The 16,441-nt window shown below is 41.4% G+C and overlaps 1 protein-coding gene across 1 annotated transcript in view; it reads right to left on the bottom strand.

The window, feature by feature from the left end:
- The window catches only part of PPP2R3A (protein phosphatase 2 regulatory subunit B''alpha), a 155,374-nt gene extending 148,955 nt beyond the window's left edge, over positions 1-6,419 (bottom strand). The window contains exon 1 of the mRNA XM_055126127.1: positions 6,283-6,419. The gene's annotated coding sequence lies outside the window, so the exon portion shown is untranslated. The remainder of the gene's footprint in view (positions 1-6,282) is intronic.
- Positions 6,420-16,441: the final 10,022 nt, after the last annotated feature.

Here is a 16,441-nt window from a genome sequence, read left to right on the forward strand (position 1 = left end):
TGCTTTTTATGACACATCTTAAACTGGAATAGATCCCAAAGTAAGTGTCTAAGACAAGAATTAAGGATAGCTTATACCAACCTTGAAAATCCTTTTGAGTGGACCATTGAGTATAGAATGCTTGCTTTTTGTATATGTAATTCTCTGCAGTAGTGACTAACATATATTAAATATACAAGCAAAATGAAATTTACCTCTCTCAATTATAAAGTTGTTCAAGTGTTACTGGACTAAGTCTGCAAACCTTAAGTGCAAGCCAGCTGCTATTCTACTGTCGCTCTCTATCCACCTCTTCTTTCATGGGGCTATTCTTCGTTACTCAACTTTGTTTTGTTTTGGTTTTTGGGACACGCTCAGCTGTATTCAGGGCTTAATCCTGGCTTGAACTCAGGGATCTCTCCTGGCAGGACTTGAGCGACTGTATGGGGTGCTGGGGACTGAACCTGGGTATGTTAAGAGCAAGGTAAACACCCTACCTGCTGATTCTCTCCAGTCTCTCCTCTACACAACTTTGAGATGCTGGACCTGAGGTCTCATACTTTCTTAATCTCAATCTGTGGTTTTCAGCCTCCATTACTCAGTGGAATCAATTGAGGGCCTTTAAAAAACACCACAAGCTACAATTTAGACCAAGTAAATACCAAGTAAAATTTTGGGCGTGGGCTTTGAATTTAGTATGTTCTCATCATTCAATGTTTCCAATATGCAGCTAAAATGAGAATCATTATTATATTCTCTTCTAAGAGCAGGGAGTACACATTCAAGTATATACAGCATTGGAGAAGGGAATAGACAAAGCAGGCCAGTCATAGATTTTACGGAGCAGCAGGTTTTCTGGTTAATTAGAAAGCTGGGATTAGCTGGGATTTATTTCCAATCAACTGTTGCCATATGGGAAATCCACCTCAACAGTGGTACATTTCATTTTTTAATTTTTTTTAGGTAAAAATTTGTGTTTTCATGGGAAATTCTCAGATTTCTAACTGGCAACTAACTCACAATTAAACAATAACAAAAATCACTGGATAGGGAAAACAATAAATCCGTAAGCCAGATTCAGCTGTGGGGTGCTACTTCTACTCTAAGTAATTTCATAGCTTTCAACGTGCACCTAAAAATCTGGTTGTCCCTGGTTCAGCCCACTGCTCTGTGCTGTGAATTTTAATCATGAAATGCTTATGTGACAGCTACACTTGAAAGTCTCACCAGTTCCAAAGTGAACTGTGATTTGAACATCTCAAAATAATTTATTCTTCCAGTATCCTCTATCTCATGTAGCCACACCATTCATCTGGCTAAGAAAGTAAGAACCGTAGGACTCCTTCTGAACACTTATTTCTTCCTCTCTCTTCCTACAAACTATCAGTCACCACATCTGATAATTATGTTTCATAAATATGTCTCCTGTTTCCATCTCTTCCACTACCACTTTGGTTCCTGCTATCATATTTTTATGGTAGTATATTCAAAGGCCTAGGGTTCTACATCATAAACTGGCTCAAACAACAGAAATTAATTTGCAAACAGCTCTGGGGCCTAGAAGTCTCACATTAAGGGCAGCAGAACCAGTTTCTAGTGAGAATTCCGGTTTGCAGATGACCTATCATCCTTTCTCTCTCATAAGGTCACCGATCTATTAAAATCAATACTACCCTATGTCTTCATTTAATCTTAATTACTTACTAAAGACTATCTTCAAATAAAGTCACATTACTGGCCATATGAGGAAATCACAGTGCATCATATAGTTCAGCGTTACTATGATTCGGGTCAGCTCTCTCCCATGTTTACTGTTTCCATGCAAGTCATTTTTAAAAATCAATTAATTTTAATTGAGTCACCATGAGATACATAGTCACAAAGCTGTTCATGATTGGGTTTCAGTCATACAATGATCCAATACCCATCCCTCCACCCGTGTCCATTTCCCACCACCAATGACATCCAAGCCATTCTGTACTATACAACAGGCTTTAACAACAACAAAAATAGCTGTTGTGGGCCTAGCAGGACCATACCCAGAGATGCTGTGGCGGGGGGAGTGTGAGGTGAGGGAGGAGCATTACAGTGATTGAACCTAGGGCTTAGCACATCATTTGAGGCACATTCCAGTCCCAAGTGATTTCCTTTTCATAAGCACAAACATTTACAAGTATGTGTATACACACTGGGCGCAACAGTTCCACTTTTAGGAATTTATCCTACAAATATATTCCCATACATGCAAACTATCATGTATATAGTACTATTGTTACAATAAATCAATGGAAAGTGTAAATTTTTATCAATAACTGTTAAATAATCTGTGTTGGAGCCACACAACATCATACAGTTAATTTAAAAGCTGAGAAAATTATATACTAAAATGGGAAGATTCCTAAGACATTGTTAAAAGAACAAGGAACTAAAAAAGTATGTAATATGCTGCCATTTGTATTAACAATAATATGCATTTGATTAAATGCCCACAGAAAATATCGAGATTAGTAAATAAAAGGCTATCCCTTTGAAAGACATGGGGAAAGTGACAGGGACAGAACCCATCATAAACATCCTGACTTAGTAAGTATGGGACAGGCACTCTACTATTTTAAGTTCCTCCAGGGACTCTAATGAACTGGCTGAACTAGGTACTACTCATGCTCTCTGGTACCACATGGCCTCTGGCATCAACGGGAACTACCCCTGAGCACAGGTCTAGGATTACCTTCTTCTCCCTGTCCTAATACAACCAGGTGTGTCCCAAGAACAAATAGTGCTTGTTAATAGCCTTCTCCTACTTTCTAAGTTTTCTTTTGTATCATCATTATGTTCCTATCACAATCCATACTGTAGCCACACCAGTCGCTGAGTTCCCATAAAAGGCCCATTCCTGGGGCCGGAGCAATAGCATACCGGGTAGGGCGTTTGCCTTGCATGCGGCCGACCCGGGTTTGATTCCCATCATCCCATATGGTCCCCTGAGCACTGCCAGGAGTAATTCCTGAGTACAGAGCCAGGAGTAATCCCTGAGCATCGCCAGGTGTGACCCAAAAAGAAAAAAAAAAAAAGGCCCATTCCTTCTACTCGGTTCATCACTCTAAACTTCTTCTTTTAGTAACTTCTATTAATCTCTCAAAGTTCATCATACCTTAAAGGTCATTTCCAAAGGAAACTTTCCCTAGTTTCCAAACAGTTCTGGAAGCGTTTGATGCTTTCAGCACAACCAATACTTCCAAATTTTATCACAATTGTAATGAGGTCATTGTATGATTATACAGTAGTATCTGACAATGTCATCAGTTGCTTGTACTATTGTAATCCCAGACCTTAACCAGTCTGGCTAAGGGTAAACTCTCCTTCAGATATCTGTTAACACTCCTGACCACAAGCTAGGCATTGTAGAAAAAGGACACATATAGCAAGTGAGAACAATACAGAATCACTGGAGCTGAGTTAGTAGTCTGTTTGTATAGTGGTTCACAACATCCCACAACATGGGAATGTCAGGAACCAGTTTGACTGTCCCACCTCGAGTGTCTGTGTAACTAAACATCTTGATTATCACAACTAGACGGGTGGTGGTATATTATTAGTATCTATAAATAAAGGCTGAAAATGTTGCTCAACATCCTATGACATACCAGATAGCCTTCCACAACAAAGAAATTATCTGTTCCAAAATGTCAGCAGGACCAAGGTTGAAAATATCTGATTTAAAGGAGGGTAATATGTAAAGGTGATCTAACCCAGGGTATTGGGTAGTTGGCTTGTTTGGCTTGTGGGGCAGGGTTTGGAGAAGGGAGAATTAAGAAAAGCTTCAGAAAATAAAATTTGGCCACACATTGAGAGGTGGCAGGGGTCATGTTAAGGTGACTGCCGTAGGTAATGAGGTGCTCCTGAAGAGTTCAGAAGCAAGTTATAGGTTCAAACAGGAAGGCCCCTTAAGTACCCCATCCTCCAAATTCCTCCAAAATCACTCAGATCCTTTATTCTCTCTCTCTCTTTTATTTTTGTTTTTTGGGTCACACCTGATAATGCTCAGGAATTACTCTTGGTGGTACGTGGAGGACCATATGGGATACCTAGAGTTGAACCCAGGTCGGCCCTGTACAAGGCAAACACCCTTCCTACTATACTATGGCTCCAGATCCTTTATTCTTATTTTTTTCCCTCTTTGGGTCACATCCGGCAATGCACAGGTGTTACTCCTGGCTCTGCACTCAGGAATTACTCCTGTCAGTGTTCAGGGGACTATATGGGATGCTGGGAATCGAACCCGGGTCAGCCGAGTGCAAGGCAAACACCCTACCCACTGTGCTATGGTTTTATTCCCCCAAATCCTTTATTCTTGCTGAAACAAAACTTCCATTCTTTGGGCTAAACACTAAGATCAAGTTAATTCAGACTAAAGTCAGATAAAGACAAAATATCACGGTGGAGAGGCAGTGCAAAAGGTAGGGGACTTGCTTTGTTTGCATGCAACACTGATAACACTTGTGGCTGGTCCCCAGAGCCCTGCCAAAAGTGATCCCAACTTGAGCAAAGCCAGGAGTAAGCCCTGAGCACGAGGGTGTGGCCCCCCAAACAAAAACAAAATAAAGATTAAATCACTTCACAAAAAGCTGCATTTTAAAATATGCAACAATTTAGCAATATAAATAAAATCTTTTTATGTTTTTGGTTGGAGTTTTTTTCAAGCCCTGTTCAGGGGGTCCAGAGTCATTCCCTGCGCTTCTTTCTTCCCTGGGGTTGAGTGCAAGGGCCCATGGATGTGAAGCTTCTTGGACTCTACGTTTCTTTGGACCACCAGGCTCACCTCTGGGGATGCTGAGAAAGCCCGGATTGAGGCTGGTCGGGGGCTGTGCATCCTAACCCATATACTGTCTCCCCACCCCCACAAATAAAATCTTTTACTGGTTAACATTCAGAAACCTAGTGGATATAGCTAGATTAATACTGGTTAAAGACTTCCACAAAGCTTTTCATTTTATGAAAAACTTTGTTTCCCTTGACCTCAATTTCTGAGCTCCCAGACTGTATAAAAGATCCACATTTTTTCACGAGTATCTCATGCTGTAAGTGCTTCTGCCAAAGAGGATAGGGGAGCCATTTGGATGCAATTGTGAATGAACTGAATGCATAAATTAGGAGTGGCCATAGGATTTTAAAAAGGCTTTCATTAGAAGTCACGGATACGACTGAAAGAAATGAAACCGAGATAATTGCTAATGGTTTAAGAAAGAAAGAAAATCGTTCCTTGCGGCGTCCAACACAAGCCTGCTGCCTACTGAGCAGGATGCACAGGCTCTGACCTAGTATGGCAATTCTTAGGGTCTCAGCACCGGGTGCTGTTTACAAGAAACTGAGGACTGAGACTAATGAAGAACAAAGAAAAATGCCTGGCACCAATGGTTTGGGGGATGTTTTGTACATCTGCAGAAGAACACTGAGATTTTGGAAGGCAGTACAAATCAACTCTTCTTTTTTTTTTTTTTTTCATTTTTGGCTGACGTGTAAAGAATTTTTATTTCGTGTTCTCAGACCATTTTCTCTCCTAAGAAGTCTCATTTACAAGCGGCAATTCACCATTTCTCGCAGTGGCCGGCCACAGAAAACGGCGTAGAATTTCCTACAGCTTCAGCAGAGTGACAGGGCTGGGAACGGTGCGAAGGCACCGCGGGAGGTTGCAGATGCAACACCGACTCCACGCCGGGCCAGCTGGCATCCATCGGGAGCTGCCCCCCGGGAGCAAAGCCCCCCGGAGGCGGCGCGGAGGGGAGGGGGCGGCCCCCCTTCCACCTTGCTCCCAGGTGCTGCCCCGCGCCCCGTCCAGGCCGGGGTGGGGGGGCCCGCCCGCCGCCCCGAGCGGGTGACACATCCTTCTTTGGCCAGCGCGGCCGAGCCCGGGCAGGGGGGCGGGGAAGGAAAATAAAGCCTCGGCGCCTCGCGACGTGACTCTCACTTCTTCCGAGACGCTGGCATCTGCCGCTCTGCCAAGCGTGCCCGGGACAGGCTCCCGAGGGCCGTGCGGGCGCGCCGGCCGCGGAGCCCCCCGAGAGGGGCGGGACCGGCCCGGCGTCCCCGGGGCGGGCGCGCTGCTCGGCTCCGCGGCGGGCCCCGGCCCCGGGCCTCGGCCGGCCGCACCGAGAGACGCCCCGGCCCGCTCCCAGGCCGGTCCCCGCCTCCAGCCCCGCCCGCCGGGCCTCCGCGCGCCGCCCCCCGGCCTCGCCGCCCCCCTCGGGCCGGCCCGCGGGCGCTCCGGGGGCTGCCAGGCCGCGCGGCGGGCGACCCCGCGCCTACCTGGGCGCCCGCGGCTCCTCCTCCGGCCACGGCGTGGGCTCGCGGACGGCGCTGGCCGCCGGGCTTCCCCGCGGCGCGCGAGCTGGGGCTACGAGCGCGGCGCGTGAGGAGCTGAGGCCCGCGCGCGCCCCGCCCAGCCGCCCGCCAGCCCCCTCCTCCCGCCCGTCCCCACCCAGGGCCGCGGGCTCCGCGCCCCGCCCGCCCGCCCGCCAGGCCCCGCCCCCGCCAGGCCCCGCCCCCCCGCCGGCCGGCGCCTAGATGGGGGGCCGCCAAGGGGCGCCGCGAGAGTCGCGGGGTCGTCGCGCGTGCCGTCCCGGCTACGGCGGCTCGGCGGGAACGCCGGGTGGAGCGCTGCCCCGTGTTCGGGACCCCGCGAGTGTCTCCGGGCTTTACTGCTCTGCTCGCTATCCTAATCTCCGTCCTTCTCGGTATCGGTGGTGCGGCCCGCCCGCACTTACTCGGCCACCCGGACTGCGGAGCGAGGGCGCCCGCTGCCCTCCTCGGCCGGGTCCGGGGCTGGCACCTGTGCCACCTTTCCTTGTAAAGTCAGCGAGTGAGCAAGTTGGCGTGGTGTGTGAAAGAGGAGAGGTTGTTTTCCATGTACAAATACAGGAAGCCACCGAGAACCAATGCACAGTGTCAGGAATTGTGGCAACAAGACATCCTTAGGACCACCCCCTAGATTTAACACCGGGGGAAAAACGGTCTGAATTAAGACAGAACATCCGTGGCGGGCAGGACGCCGTCAGGGAAAGGACTTGGGAATTGCACAGGAGCTCTGAGCTCATGTGTCCGTACTCATTCACACTCCAAGAACGTATCTGAAAACTGGAAATCCCCTCAGGATTAGGGACTTCCAGTAAGTGAGCATAAAGTCCTTAATTTAAAAGGTAAGTCAGGAAGTGCAGAAGCATACACACGGCAATAAAAGAGTCAATCAGGAGATGGAATCGCATTGAGTAAGGCCACTTAGGAGTCGGGGGTGGGAAGTATGTAAAGACTTAAAAATAGCCTAGGATTAGGTGTCCTGTGAGGAATGTTCTGGGCACCTGGGCTGTCTGTCCTTCCTCTATGTCATTAGTACAGGACAAGGCATATAATCGATCTAATAAGTTCCATGTATGTGTGTTTGCAGTTCAAGAAAAGAAATGTATATATAAATATATAATCAAAAATAAATGTATAGTCACCCCAAAACTGTTTCTGCTTACTGACCAATTTGTTCAAGATCAGTTTTCCCAACAGCTAAATGATATGCTTTGTGAGATGCACTAGATGCCTTGGGGACAGATCATTGTCGTTTAAACTTTTTTAATTTTAAAGTCACAGTATCTTGAATTTGAGGTGTGGAATATTCACTCCTGTGAGAAACTCATGCCAGGACAAAGGACTTCTCAAAGGTCACAGTGTAACACATATCAGTAAGAAGAGGAAGAACATAGTTGTTTATAGTTCTATAAAACAATTCTAAGACTGCTGACCCAGCCAGTCCCTGAGGATTCCTGGTGTGTCTTGACAATTTTATTGCCTGAAGGTTTCGGGGGTTTTGTCTTGCTGTCTTTGTTTTTAGAACAAGACACTGTTGGCTCCTTTGCCATACATTTATAGTCCGTATAACTTGAGTTTATAAAAGACTCATACCTAACTGTAAATTTGATTCTTTACAATGCAGTTAGACCATTGAGTGAATTGAGACTAGAGAGTTGCCAATTCACCAGCTTTTATTGGGCACCCTGGCTCTGTTTTGGATGGTAGGACTAAGAAAGAAAGATTATCTTACACTGCTCTCAAGGGGTTATGGTGGAATTAAGGACAAAGATTTGAAAATAAGTGTATTTTTTAATTTGTTTGGATGGTGGGGGAACAGTCCTGGACTCAGTTGGTTGTATTAAGTATGGAGAGGCGAGGAAGCACCTCTTTTCAGAGAAAGGGACAAATGATATTTTGTTTTATTTTGGGTGCTGCATAGTAAATGGTGCTCAGGGAATGAAAACTAGAGCTCCATATGCAAAACATGTACTCCCAGATCTTGAGTGCTTTCCCCAGCCATAATTTTTTAATTATAGAAAAATGTCAAATACTGCATAAGTAAAATAGTAAATTAGTTACTATGCACTCCTAACCCTGGATTGTTATTTTTAAAAATTATTTGGGGATAAGGGAGGAAGGTAGGGCCATATCTGGCTGTGCCTAGGGTTAAATCCTGGCTCTGTGCTTAGGGATCCTGGAGAACTTAGAGGACATATGTGGTGCAGGGGATTGAATACTGGTAGGCCACGTGCAAGACAAGCACCTTACAGGCGGTACAATTTCTCTGCTGGATTATTTTGAAGCAAGTCACAAGAAGTATTATTTTATACCCAAGTATTTTGCTATATATCTAAAAATTAAAATATATTTTTAAAAATACAAAGATCATGCAAATATCTTCAAAATTTAACTATTTTTTAACATCTAGTCAGTGTTCAAAATGTTTCAGTCTTTTCATGAGTATTTTTGTATAGTTTATGCCTTCAATTCAGGATTCAAACAATGTCCTTACATTTCATTTTTTAATTAAATGTTTCAAATTTTTTATTTGATAACTTATATATATGACATAGAAATCGATAGCTGGTCCTCTGGAGTTTCTGACTTTGGCATTTTGCTGACTGCATACCCGTGGTGACGTTTAGCATGGTTCTTCTACCTCCTACCTTAGATTTCTCATAAAAAGTGATAGAGCTAGAGACTCAATCAGATTTAGGAAAATAATAACTGGCAAATAAAAATGACTAAGTGACAAATGACAATTCTTAATAAGGAAAAAAGTAAGGAAAAGTGGACACAAAACTTCCATCAATGTTAGAATTAGCAGGTAAAGACATAAAAACTGTTACTATATCTATATTACAAATGTTCAAAAGTTCAGGTGATTTCCCTTATGTTTCATTATTTAGGGTACATTGAAATTCTTATATCCATACATATAAAAAATTTTCATAAATTTGGAATCTTTTTGTCATTATTAATCCCATTTTTTTTTTTTACTATCTCTAGTCTTTGGTGATCCCATTTATACAAATACTAGGTCACTAACTATACCACAGATTAGTGGCACGTCTTTTAAATCTTTTTTCCTATGTATATTTCAGTTTGCCATGAATCCTATTCAGTGAAATTTAAATGTTGTAGATTTTATCTCTAGAGTTCAATTCTTCTTTTATTTTTATTTTTTTTCTGATGGCAGGAACCAGAACTAGTGTAGAGTGGGTAGCGCACTTAGCTTGTCCATGGCCAACTTGGATTTGTTCCCTGGTTTCCCGTATGGTCTCCTGGGTCCTTCAGGAATGATCCCAGAGCTCTGAGCCAGGAGCGAGTCCTGAGCACCATTGGGAATGGCCCAAAACAAAAAAACAAACAATAAGCAAAACAAAAGATAAAGTAGCAACAAAATTCTGTCGGTCTTAAATTCATTTTTCATTTAAATTATAGAGAAGGAAGAACACAGAATAGTAACTGCATGTATAAATATATAAATCTATAATCTTGAAGTTATTAATATCTCTTAAAAGAATTAGCTATCTAACTAAAACCACTACAATGTATTCTGGGTTTGAGTGCTAGATAAAGTACAGGAAGCCCAGTTACACTTGAATTTCAAGTATTGCTACTTTTAACTATAGATATCTCTAAATATTATATGAAATGTAGTTATTAACAGAATTACTCATTATCTGAATTTAGATTGCACTTGGTGTCCTGGCACTGAAACACCTGAAATTATTCACAGTTCGACCTCTATGCAGAGAATATTAATGAAGTGGTGGAGTTGATCTCTTGGCATGGTTGCAGTGATGGGGTGTGGGTGCAGCTGCTGGGGGTTCACAGGGTGGGTACTCGTCCCGCCCACCTCCTGAGGGTGCCCAGAGTTTTCAACCATGGGGACCTGTGTTCCCTCGAGTTTTAATTGCTTGGCTTGCATCTCCTGGGAGGTTTAGTCATGAATGATAGAGCAGGAGTGGTGGGTGAGTCAACATGGCAGCAGCTGTGAGTGTCGGACGTGGCTGTCGGGCTTCCAGAAGTACTTTCACACATACATGGTGGTGGCTGTGCAGATTTGTTGTTTTAAGTAAAATTTTATTGATTTACATTTGTCTACAATGGTAACTAATATTTTAACAGCATAACTATAGCTTTACAGATTTTTGGGGAGCCACTCCCATCAATGCGTAGGGCTTACTCCTGACTATGCTTAGGGATCTCTCCTGGCAGGGTTTGGGACACTATATGGGATGCTGGGGATCAAACTGGGTCGACTGGGTGCAAGGCAAGCAATCTACCTGCTGTATTATCTCTCCGTCACCAGCTTAAAGATTTTGATAAGTTTAAAGATTAAAACTTTATAAGTATAGTGACTACTACTAAAATGATAAGATAATATGCTATTAAGGAAGTGAAAGAATTAAAACACAAACATAGATTTTTTAAATTAATCCAAGAGAAGATAGATAAAAGAAAAAACAAGAGAGCCTGGAAAAAGAAAACAACTGATAAGATGATAGAGCTAAGTAAAACCTATTCATAATCACGTTGTGTATTAATGGACTAAGGATATCTAATTAAAAGGTAGAGACTGGACTGGAAAAAAAGACAATATATTACTTACAAGGAATGCACTTTAATAAAAAAAATAAGTACAAGTAAAAAGATAGATGGGGATGGAAATATAATATAGCAAGTAGGCATTTGCCTTGCATGCAGCTGACCTTGGCTGGATCCTGGCACCCCACATGATTCCCTGAGCATCAGCAGGTGTAATTCCTGAGTGCAGAGCTAGGACCAATCAGGATATGCATCACTGGGTGTGGTCCCCAAACAAACAAACAAACAAAAAAGTAAGAAGGTAATAAAAGATTTATGGTACAAAGAAAAATTAAAAAAAATTAAGAATAGAGAGCATTATTAGTGGCAAAGAAGATCATTTCATAATATCAAGGAAGTTAATTTATCAAGAGTAAATAATTATAAATCTTTAAATACTTAATAGTACTTGAAACAAGTGTAAAAATAGGAGAAAGGAGAAACAGACAAACACACAATGATAGAGTTCAATATCCTTTCTTCAGTAATTAACGAAACATGTAGAAAGAAAATCAGGAAAATGATGGAAGATTGAATAAGCCTATCAAGTAACTTTACCTAATTATGACAGGTATGACTCTTGGTTTGATATCAGAATCCATATACTTTCCAGCTGCACATAAAGTACCTACAAAGATGAAACATATTTTATGCCATAAAATCAAGCTCAATAAACCAAACAACTCAAATCAAAGGTTGCTTCGTCACTAAATGGGATATATTCAGTAACATGTCTAGAACTCAGAATATTCTTTTCTCCCTCTCTTATCTCCAAACTTGTTATTCCTCCTATGTTGCTTTTATGTCAGATTTCATTATGTGTTAAGTAATTTAGGCCAGAAATTCTTTTTTTGTATTATAAACCTAGGCTTTTTATTATTAATTTCTTTTTTTAATAAATTATTTTTTACATGAATCACCGTGAGGTACAGTTACAGACTTACAAACTTTTGTGCTTATGTTTCAGTCATACAATGATCGAGTACCCATCCCTCCCCCAGTGCAGTGCCCATTCTCCACCACCAATGATCCCAGTATCCCTCCAACCACCCCCACCCCTTTTCCCCCACCCCACCCTGCCTCTGTGCAAGGCATTCCCTTTTGTTCGCTCTCTCTCCTTTTGGGAGTTGTGGTTTGCAATATAGGTATGGAGTGGCCATCATGTTTGGTCTATTGTCTACTTTCAGCTCGCATCTCCCATCCCGAGTGGGCCCTCCAAGTACCCTTTATTTGGTGTTCCCTTCTCTATCTGAGCTGCCTTTTCCCTCAACATATGAGACAGGCTTCCAAATGGTGGAGCAATCCTCCTGGTACACATCTCTACTATTCTTGGGTGTAAGTCTTGCATTCTGTTACTTTATTTATTTTATTTTGTTTTATTTTATTTTATTTATTTACTTAAAAAATTTTATTAGTGAATCACTGTGAAATAAAGTTACAGACTTACAAATTTTCATGCTTGCGTTTCAGTCATACCATTATCGAGTACCCATCCCTCCACCAGTGCCCATTTTCCACCACCAATGCTCCTAGTATCCCTCCCACCACCCCCTCCCTCCCCCTACCTCAGGGCATTCCCTTTTGCTCTCTCTCTCTTTTTGGGTGTTGTGGTTTGCTATAAAGGTATTAAGTAGGCATCATGTTCAGTCTATAGTCTATTTTCAACCCGTATCTCCCATCTCTATCGGACCCACCTAGCACCCTTTGCTTGGTGGTACCTTCTCTATCTGAGCTGCTTTTCCCTCCAGCACGTGAGGCCAGCTTCCAAGTTGTGGGGTAATCCTCCTGGTACTTATCTCTATTATTCTTGGGTGTTAGTCTCCCATTCTGTTACTTTATATTCCACAAATGAGGGCAATCTTTCTATGTCTATCACTCTCTGTCTGACTCACTTCATTTAACATGATCCTCTCTTATACAAAAATTTACTCTCTTATATGCAAATACATCCACTTATATGCAAATTTCATGACTTCATTCTTTCTAACAGCCGCATAGTATTCCATTGTGAAGATGTATCAAAGTTTCTTTAACCAGTCATCTGTTCTCGGGCACTTGGGTCTTTTCCAGATTGTGTAGGATAGAAATTCTTTTTTTTTTCTTTTTGGGTCACACCCGGCAATGCACAGGGGTTATTCCTGACTCTGCACTCAGGAATTACTGGGAATGGAACCCAGGTTGGCCACGTGCAAGGCAAACACCCTATCCACTGTGCTATTGCTCCAGCTCCTCAGCCAGAAATTCTTAATTCCTTCTTCTCCCTCATTTCTTTTAAAGAATAAATATCTAAGTTCTGATTTATCTTTTAAATTTCCTTTCACATATGCTCAGTCCTTTTTGACTATATCACTGACTTGTCAATAATACTTTGACTAAGTAATACAAAGGGCATCTCTTTGTGGGCTTATATCAGCCTCTTAATTGGCCCCTTGGCCTCCCATTTTGTTCCCTTAAATCCACTTTTCCCTTGTGGCTGAGAGTATTGAACAATTGGCCACATTCTCAATTTCCCCACTTCTATTCCATGATATTCTTTTACTTGGGGAAAAACTACTACTAGTACAGGGCCCCGATTCTCAAGTGGGACACCAGCTCCCACTTTCCTTACTTGTTTGAAGTTAGGAAGGGCATGTGATCTGCACTCAGTCAGAGGCACCGAACAATATTTTATTTAAGAAGAAAACACGCCAGGGAGATGGTTCAAAATAGGAAGAGGACATGCCTTGCATGTGGAATCCCTGGAATTCTTGGTATAGCTGGGTGTGACCCTCCAAACCAAAAACAAACAAACAAACAAACAAAACAGAAGATTTCTATGTACATTTATGTGCAAGTCTTTGTATGGATTTATAGCTTCATTTCTCTCGGTTGTTTATTTAACTGTGGAATTCTGGGTCATGTGTTAAGTCTATGTTTAAAGTGTTATATATTTTCTTTGTTTGAAGGTTAGTGAAATTATTTTTATGAGAATCAGAATGTGGGAAACGTTGGTCCTTTATTCATTTAGACTTCCTTTTCTGGGAAGCAGTGATGCAGTGCAATTGGAGCCCCACAGCACCGCCCCCCCAGCCACTTTGCAGTGCTCAGGGGCCTTTGACTTTTTTTGAAATATGAGGTGAACATTGATTTACAGAAAGGAGAAAAATGCAAATACTTGGAGTCACTTTGTTTAATGACCACATTTATTTAAAGGCATCAAATTTTTTTTACTTAAAAATTGATTCATTTTTTATTGAATCACCATGACATATACAGTAACAAAATTGTTGTGATGGGGTTTCAGTCATAGAATGTTCCAACACCTGTCCCTTCAGTGTACATATCCCACCATCAATGTCCCCAGATTCCCTTCCTCCCCCAACCCCCCACCTCCCCACTTCCCTCTGTGGCAGGCACTTTCTTCTCTGTCTCTGTCTCTCTCTTATCCCTACCCCCCTCCTTCCTTCTGACATTATGGTTTGTACTATAGGTACTGAAAGGTTATCATGTTTGCCCCTTTACCCACTTTAAGCACTCGTTTCTTGTCTAGAGTGATCATTTCCAACTCTCCTTGTTGTAGTGGTCCCTTCTCTATCTTAACCAACCTCTTCCCCTACCACTTATGGCAAGCTTCCAACCATGGACCAGTCCTCCCAACCCTTATTTCTACTGACCAATACTCACAATATGAGTACTAGTCTCATATTGTGCTTTTTTTATATCCCACAAATGAGTGCAAATCATTCTATATCTGTCCCTCTCTTTCTGACTCATTTCACTCAGCATGATACTCTCCAAAAAGGCATCCAGTTTTAAAATATGTTTTTTCTTAGGCATTTAAGCTTACTTTAAATTTGTAATTTTATCTATAGATTTATTTTTTCTGTATTAACTCAAAAGTACCTTATAAATATTATGTATATAATTCCCTAGATGTTTATTATTAGCTTAAGTGAATCTCAGATATTTAAACTACAACTATGAGCATAATATATTTTATTCTCTAAAGCATTTTAAGTATTCAACAAACAACCATACAGATATAATAAACCAATATTCCTAAAGCACTTAAGCTATGTTTATAAATCTAATAACTCAAAAGTTATAGATTTATTACCTCAAATTTCTCTGAAAAATTCAAATCAAGTTTACAAACATAATCAATTCCACTTTACACATCTCTGATTTAAATCTCCAATCTACTATTAAATTCCTTTGAACATTTTAAATGGAAATCAGAGGCACAAATTCAACATTTCACGTACTCCATCTGTCAAGCAAAATACCCCAAATTGCTATGAGGGTTAAAAATAACATTCTCGAACACAACAGAAAATGTGTCAAACGTTAGATTTGAGTAACTTCTTCACTTATATTTGGAGACTGTGTAAGTGTGACCAGAAAAATTTAGGTAAGGTGATGAATCATAAATAATGCTTCATGCATAGTTTAATATTTCAAGTTAATGTTGAGAACTAAACATATGAATGCTTAGTTGGTAAAACAAAAATATACTTATTATATCTTTTCTTTTTTAAATTTAATTTAATTTTTTAAAGTTCATGATAATTTTTTACATTTAATATTCCAACACCAATCCCACCACCATTACACCATCCCATCACCATATTTTGAAATCCTACCCTCAAAGCAGACCTAAATAATTTATTTTGTATTGCTTGTTATGAATAAATCACTAAAAATGATCCAAAAATTTCCTTAGAGGAAAGTGTTGCTATACCCTTTCTTAGATTGTCTGTTAATCCTTTCTTAGAGTATGATCTGTTAATTGAAGTTCTAAAATATGTATTATACACAAACTACAAACCAGCGTTAACTCTTAGATTTCTAGATTATATTAAAATGCAGTAAAAAAAACATGCAAAGCAATGTGAATTTGGATTGAGTACAAATTTATATGTTTCCTTGCAGTCCTTTATTATCTGCTTTTAATAAAAAATATTTTTCAAGGGCGCTGGAGCGATAGCACAGTGGGTAGTGCTTGATGGTGGCTTTGTGATAGCATAGTGGGTAGGGCTTGATGGTGACTTTGCCTTGCATGCGGCCGACCTGGGTTTGATTCCCAGCATCTCATATGGTCCCCTGAGCACTGCCAGGAGTGATTACTGCATGCAGAGCCAGGAGTAACCCCTGTGCATCGCCAGAGTGTGACCCAAAAAGAAAAAAAAATTTTTTTCAAGGGCCACACAGATTTTTAATGGACTGAGCATTTCTCTTGCATTCAGGAGACCCAGGTTTGATATTTGGCACCACATGTTCCCCCAAACAGTGCTAGCAGTAAGTAGACCCTAAGCACCACTGTGAGTGGCCTATCCTCCAACCCCCCAAAATCAAGTCATAACTTACATACAATAAAATTTTCCATTTGAGTATAGTCTTCTGTGCTTTGATAAATATCTACAATCATATAATTTTTAACCATGATCAGCATATAGACTATTTCCATCATCCCTCAAAATTTCTTTGTGCCACTATTCTTTACATATTCTTTATCACTTGTCACTTGTCATCATTTTTCATCCGGTTGTTCGTCGAT

The sequence above is a fragment of the Sorex araneus genome, chromosome 2 (genome assembly GCF_027595985.1).
Source record: "Sorex araneus isolate mSorAra2 chromosome 2, mSorAra2.pri, whole genome shotgun sequence".
Lineage (NCBI taxonomy): Eukaryota > Metazoa > Chordata > Mammalia > Eulipotyphla > Soricidae > Sorex > Sorex araneus.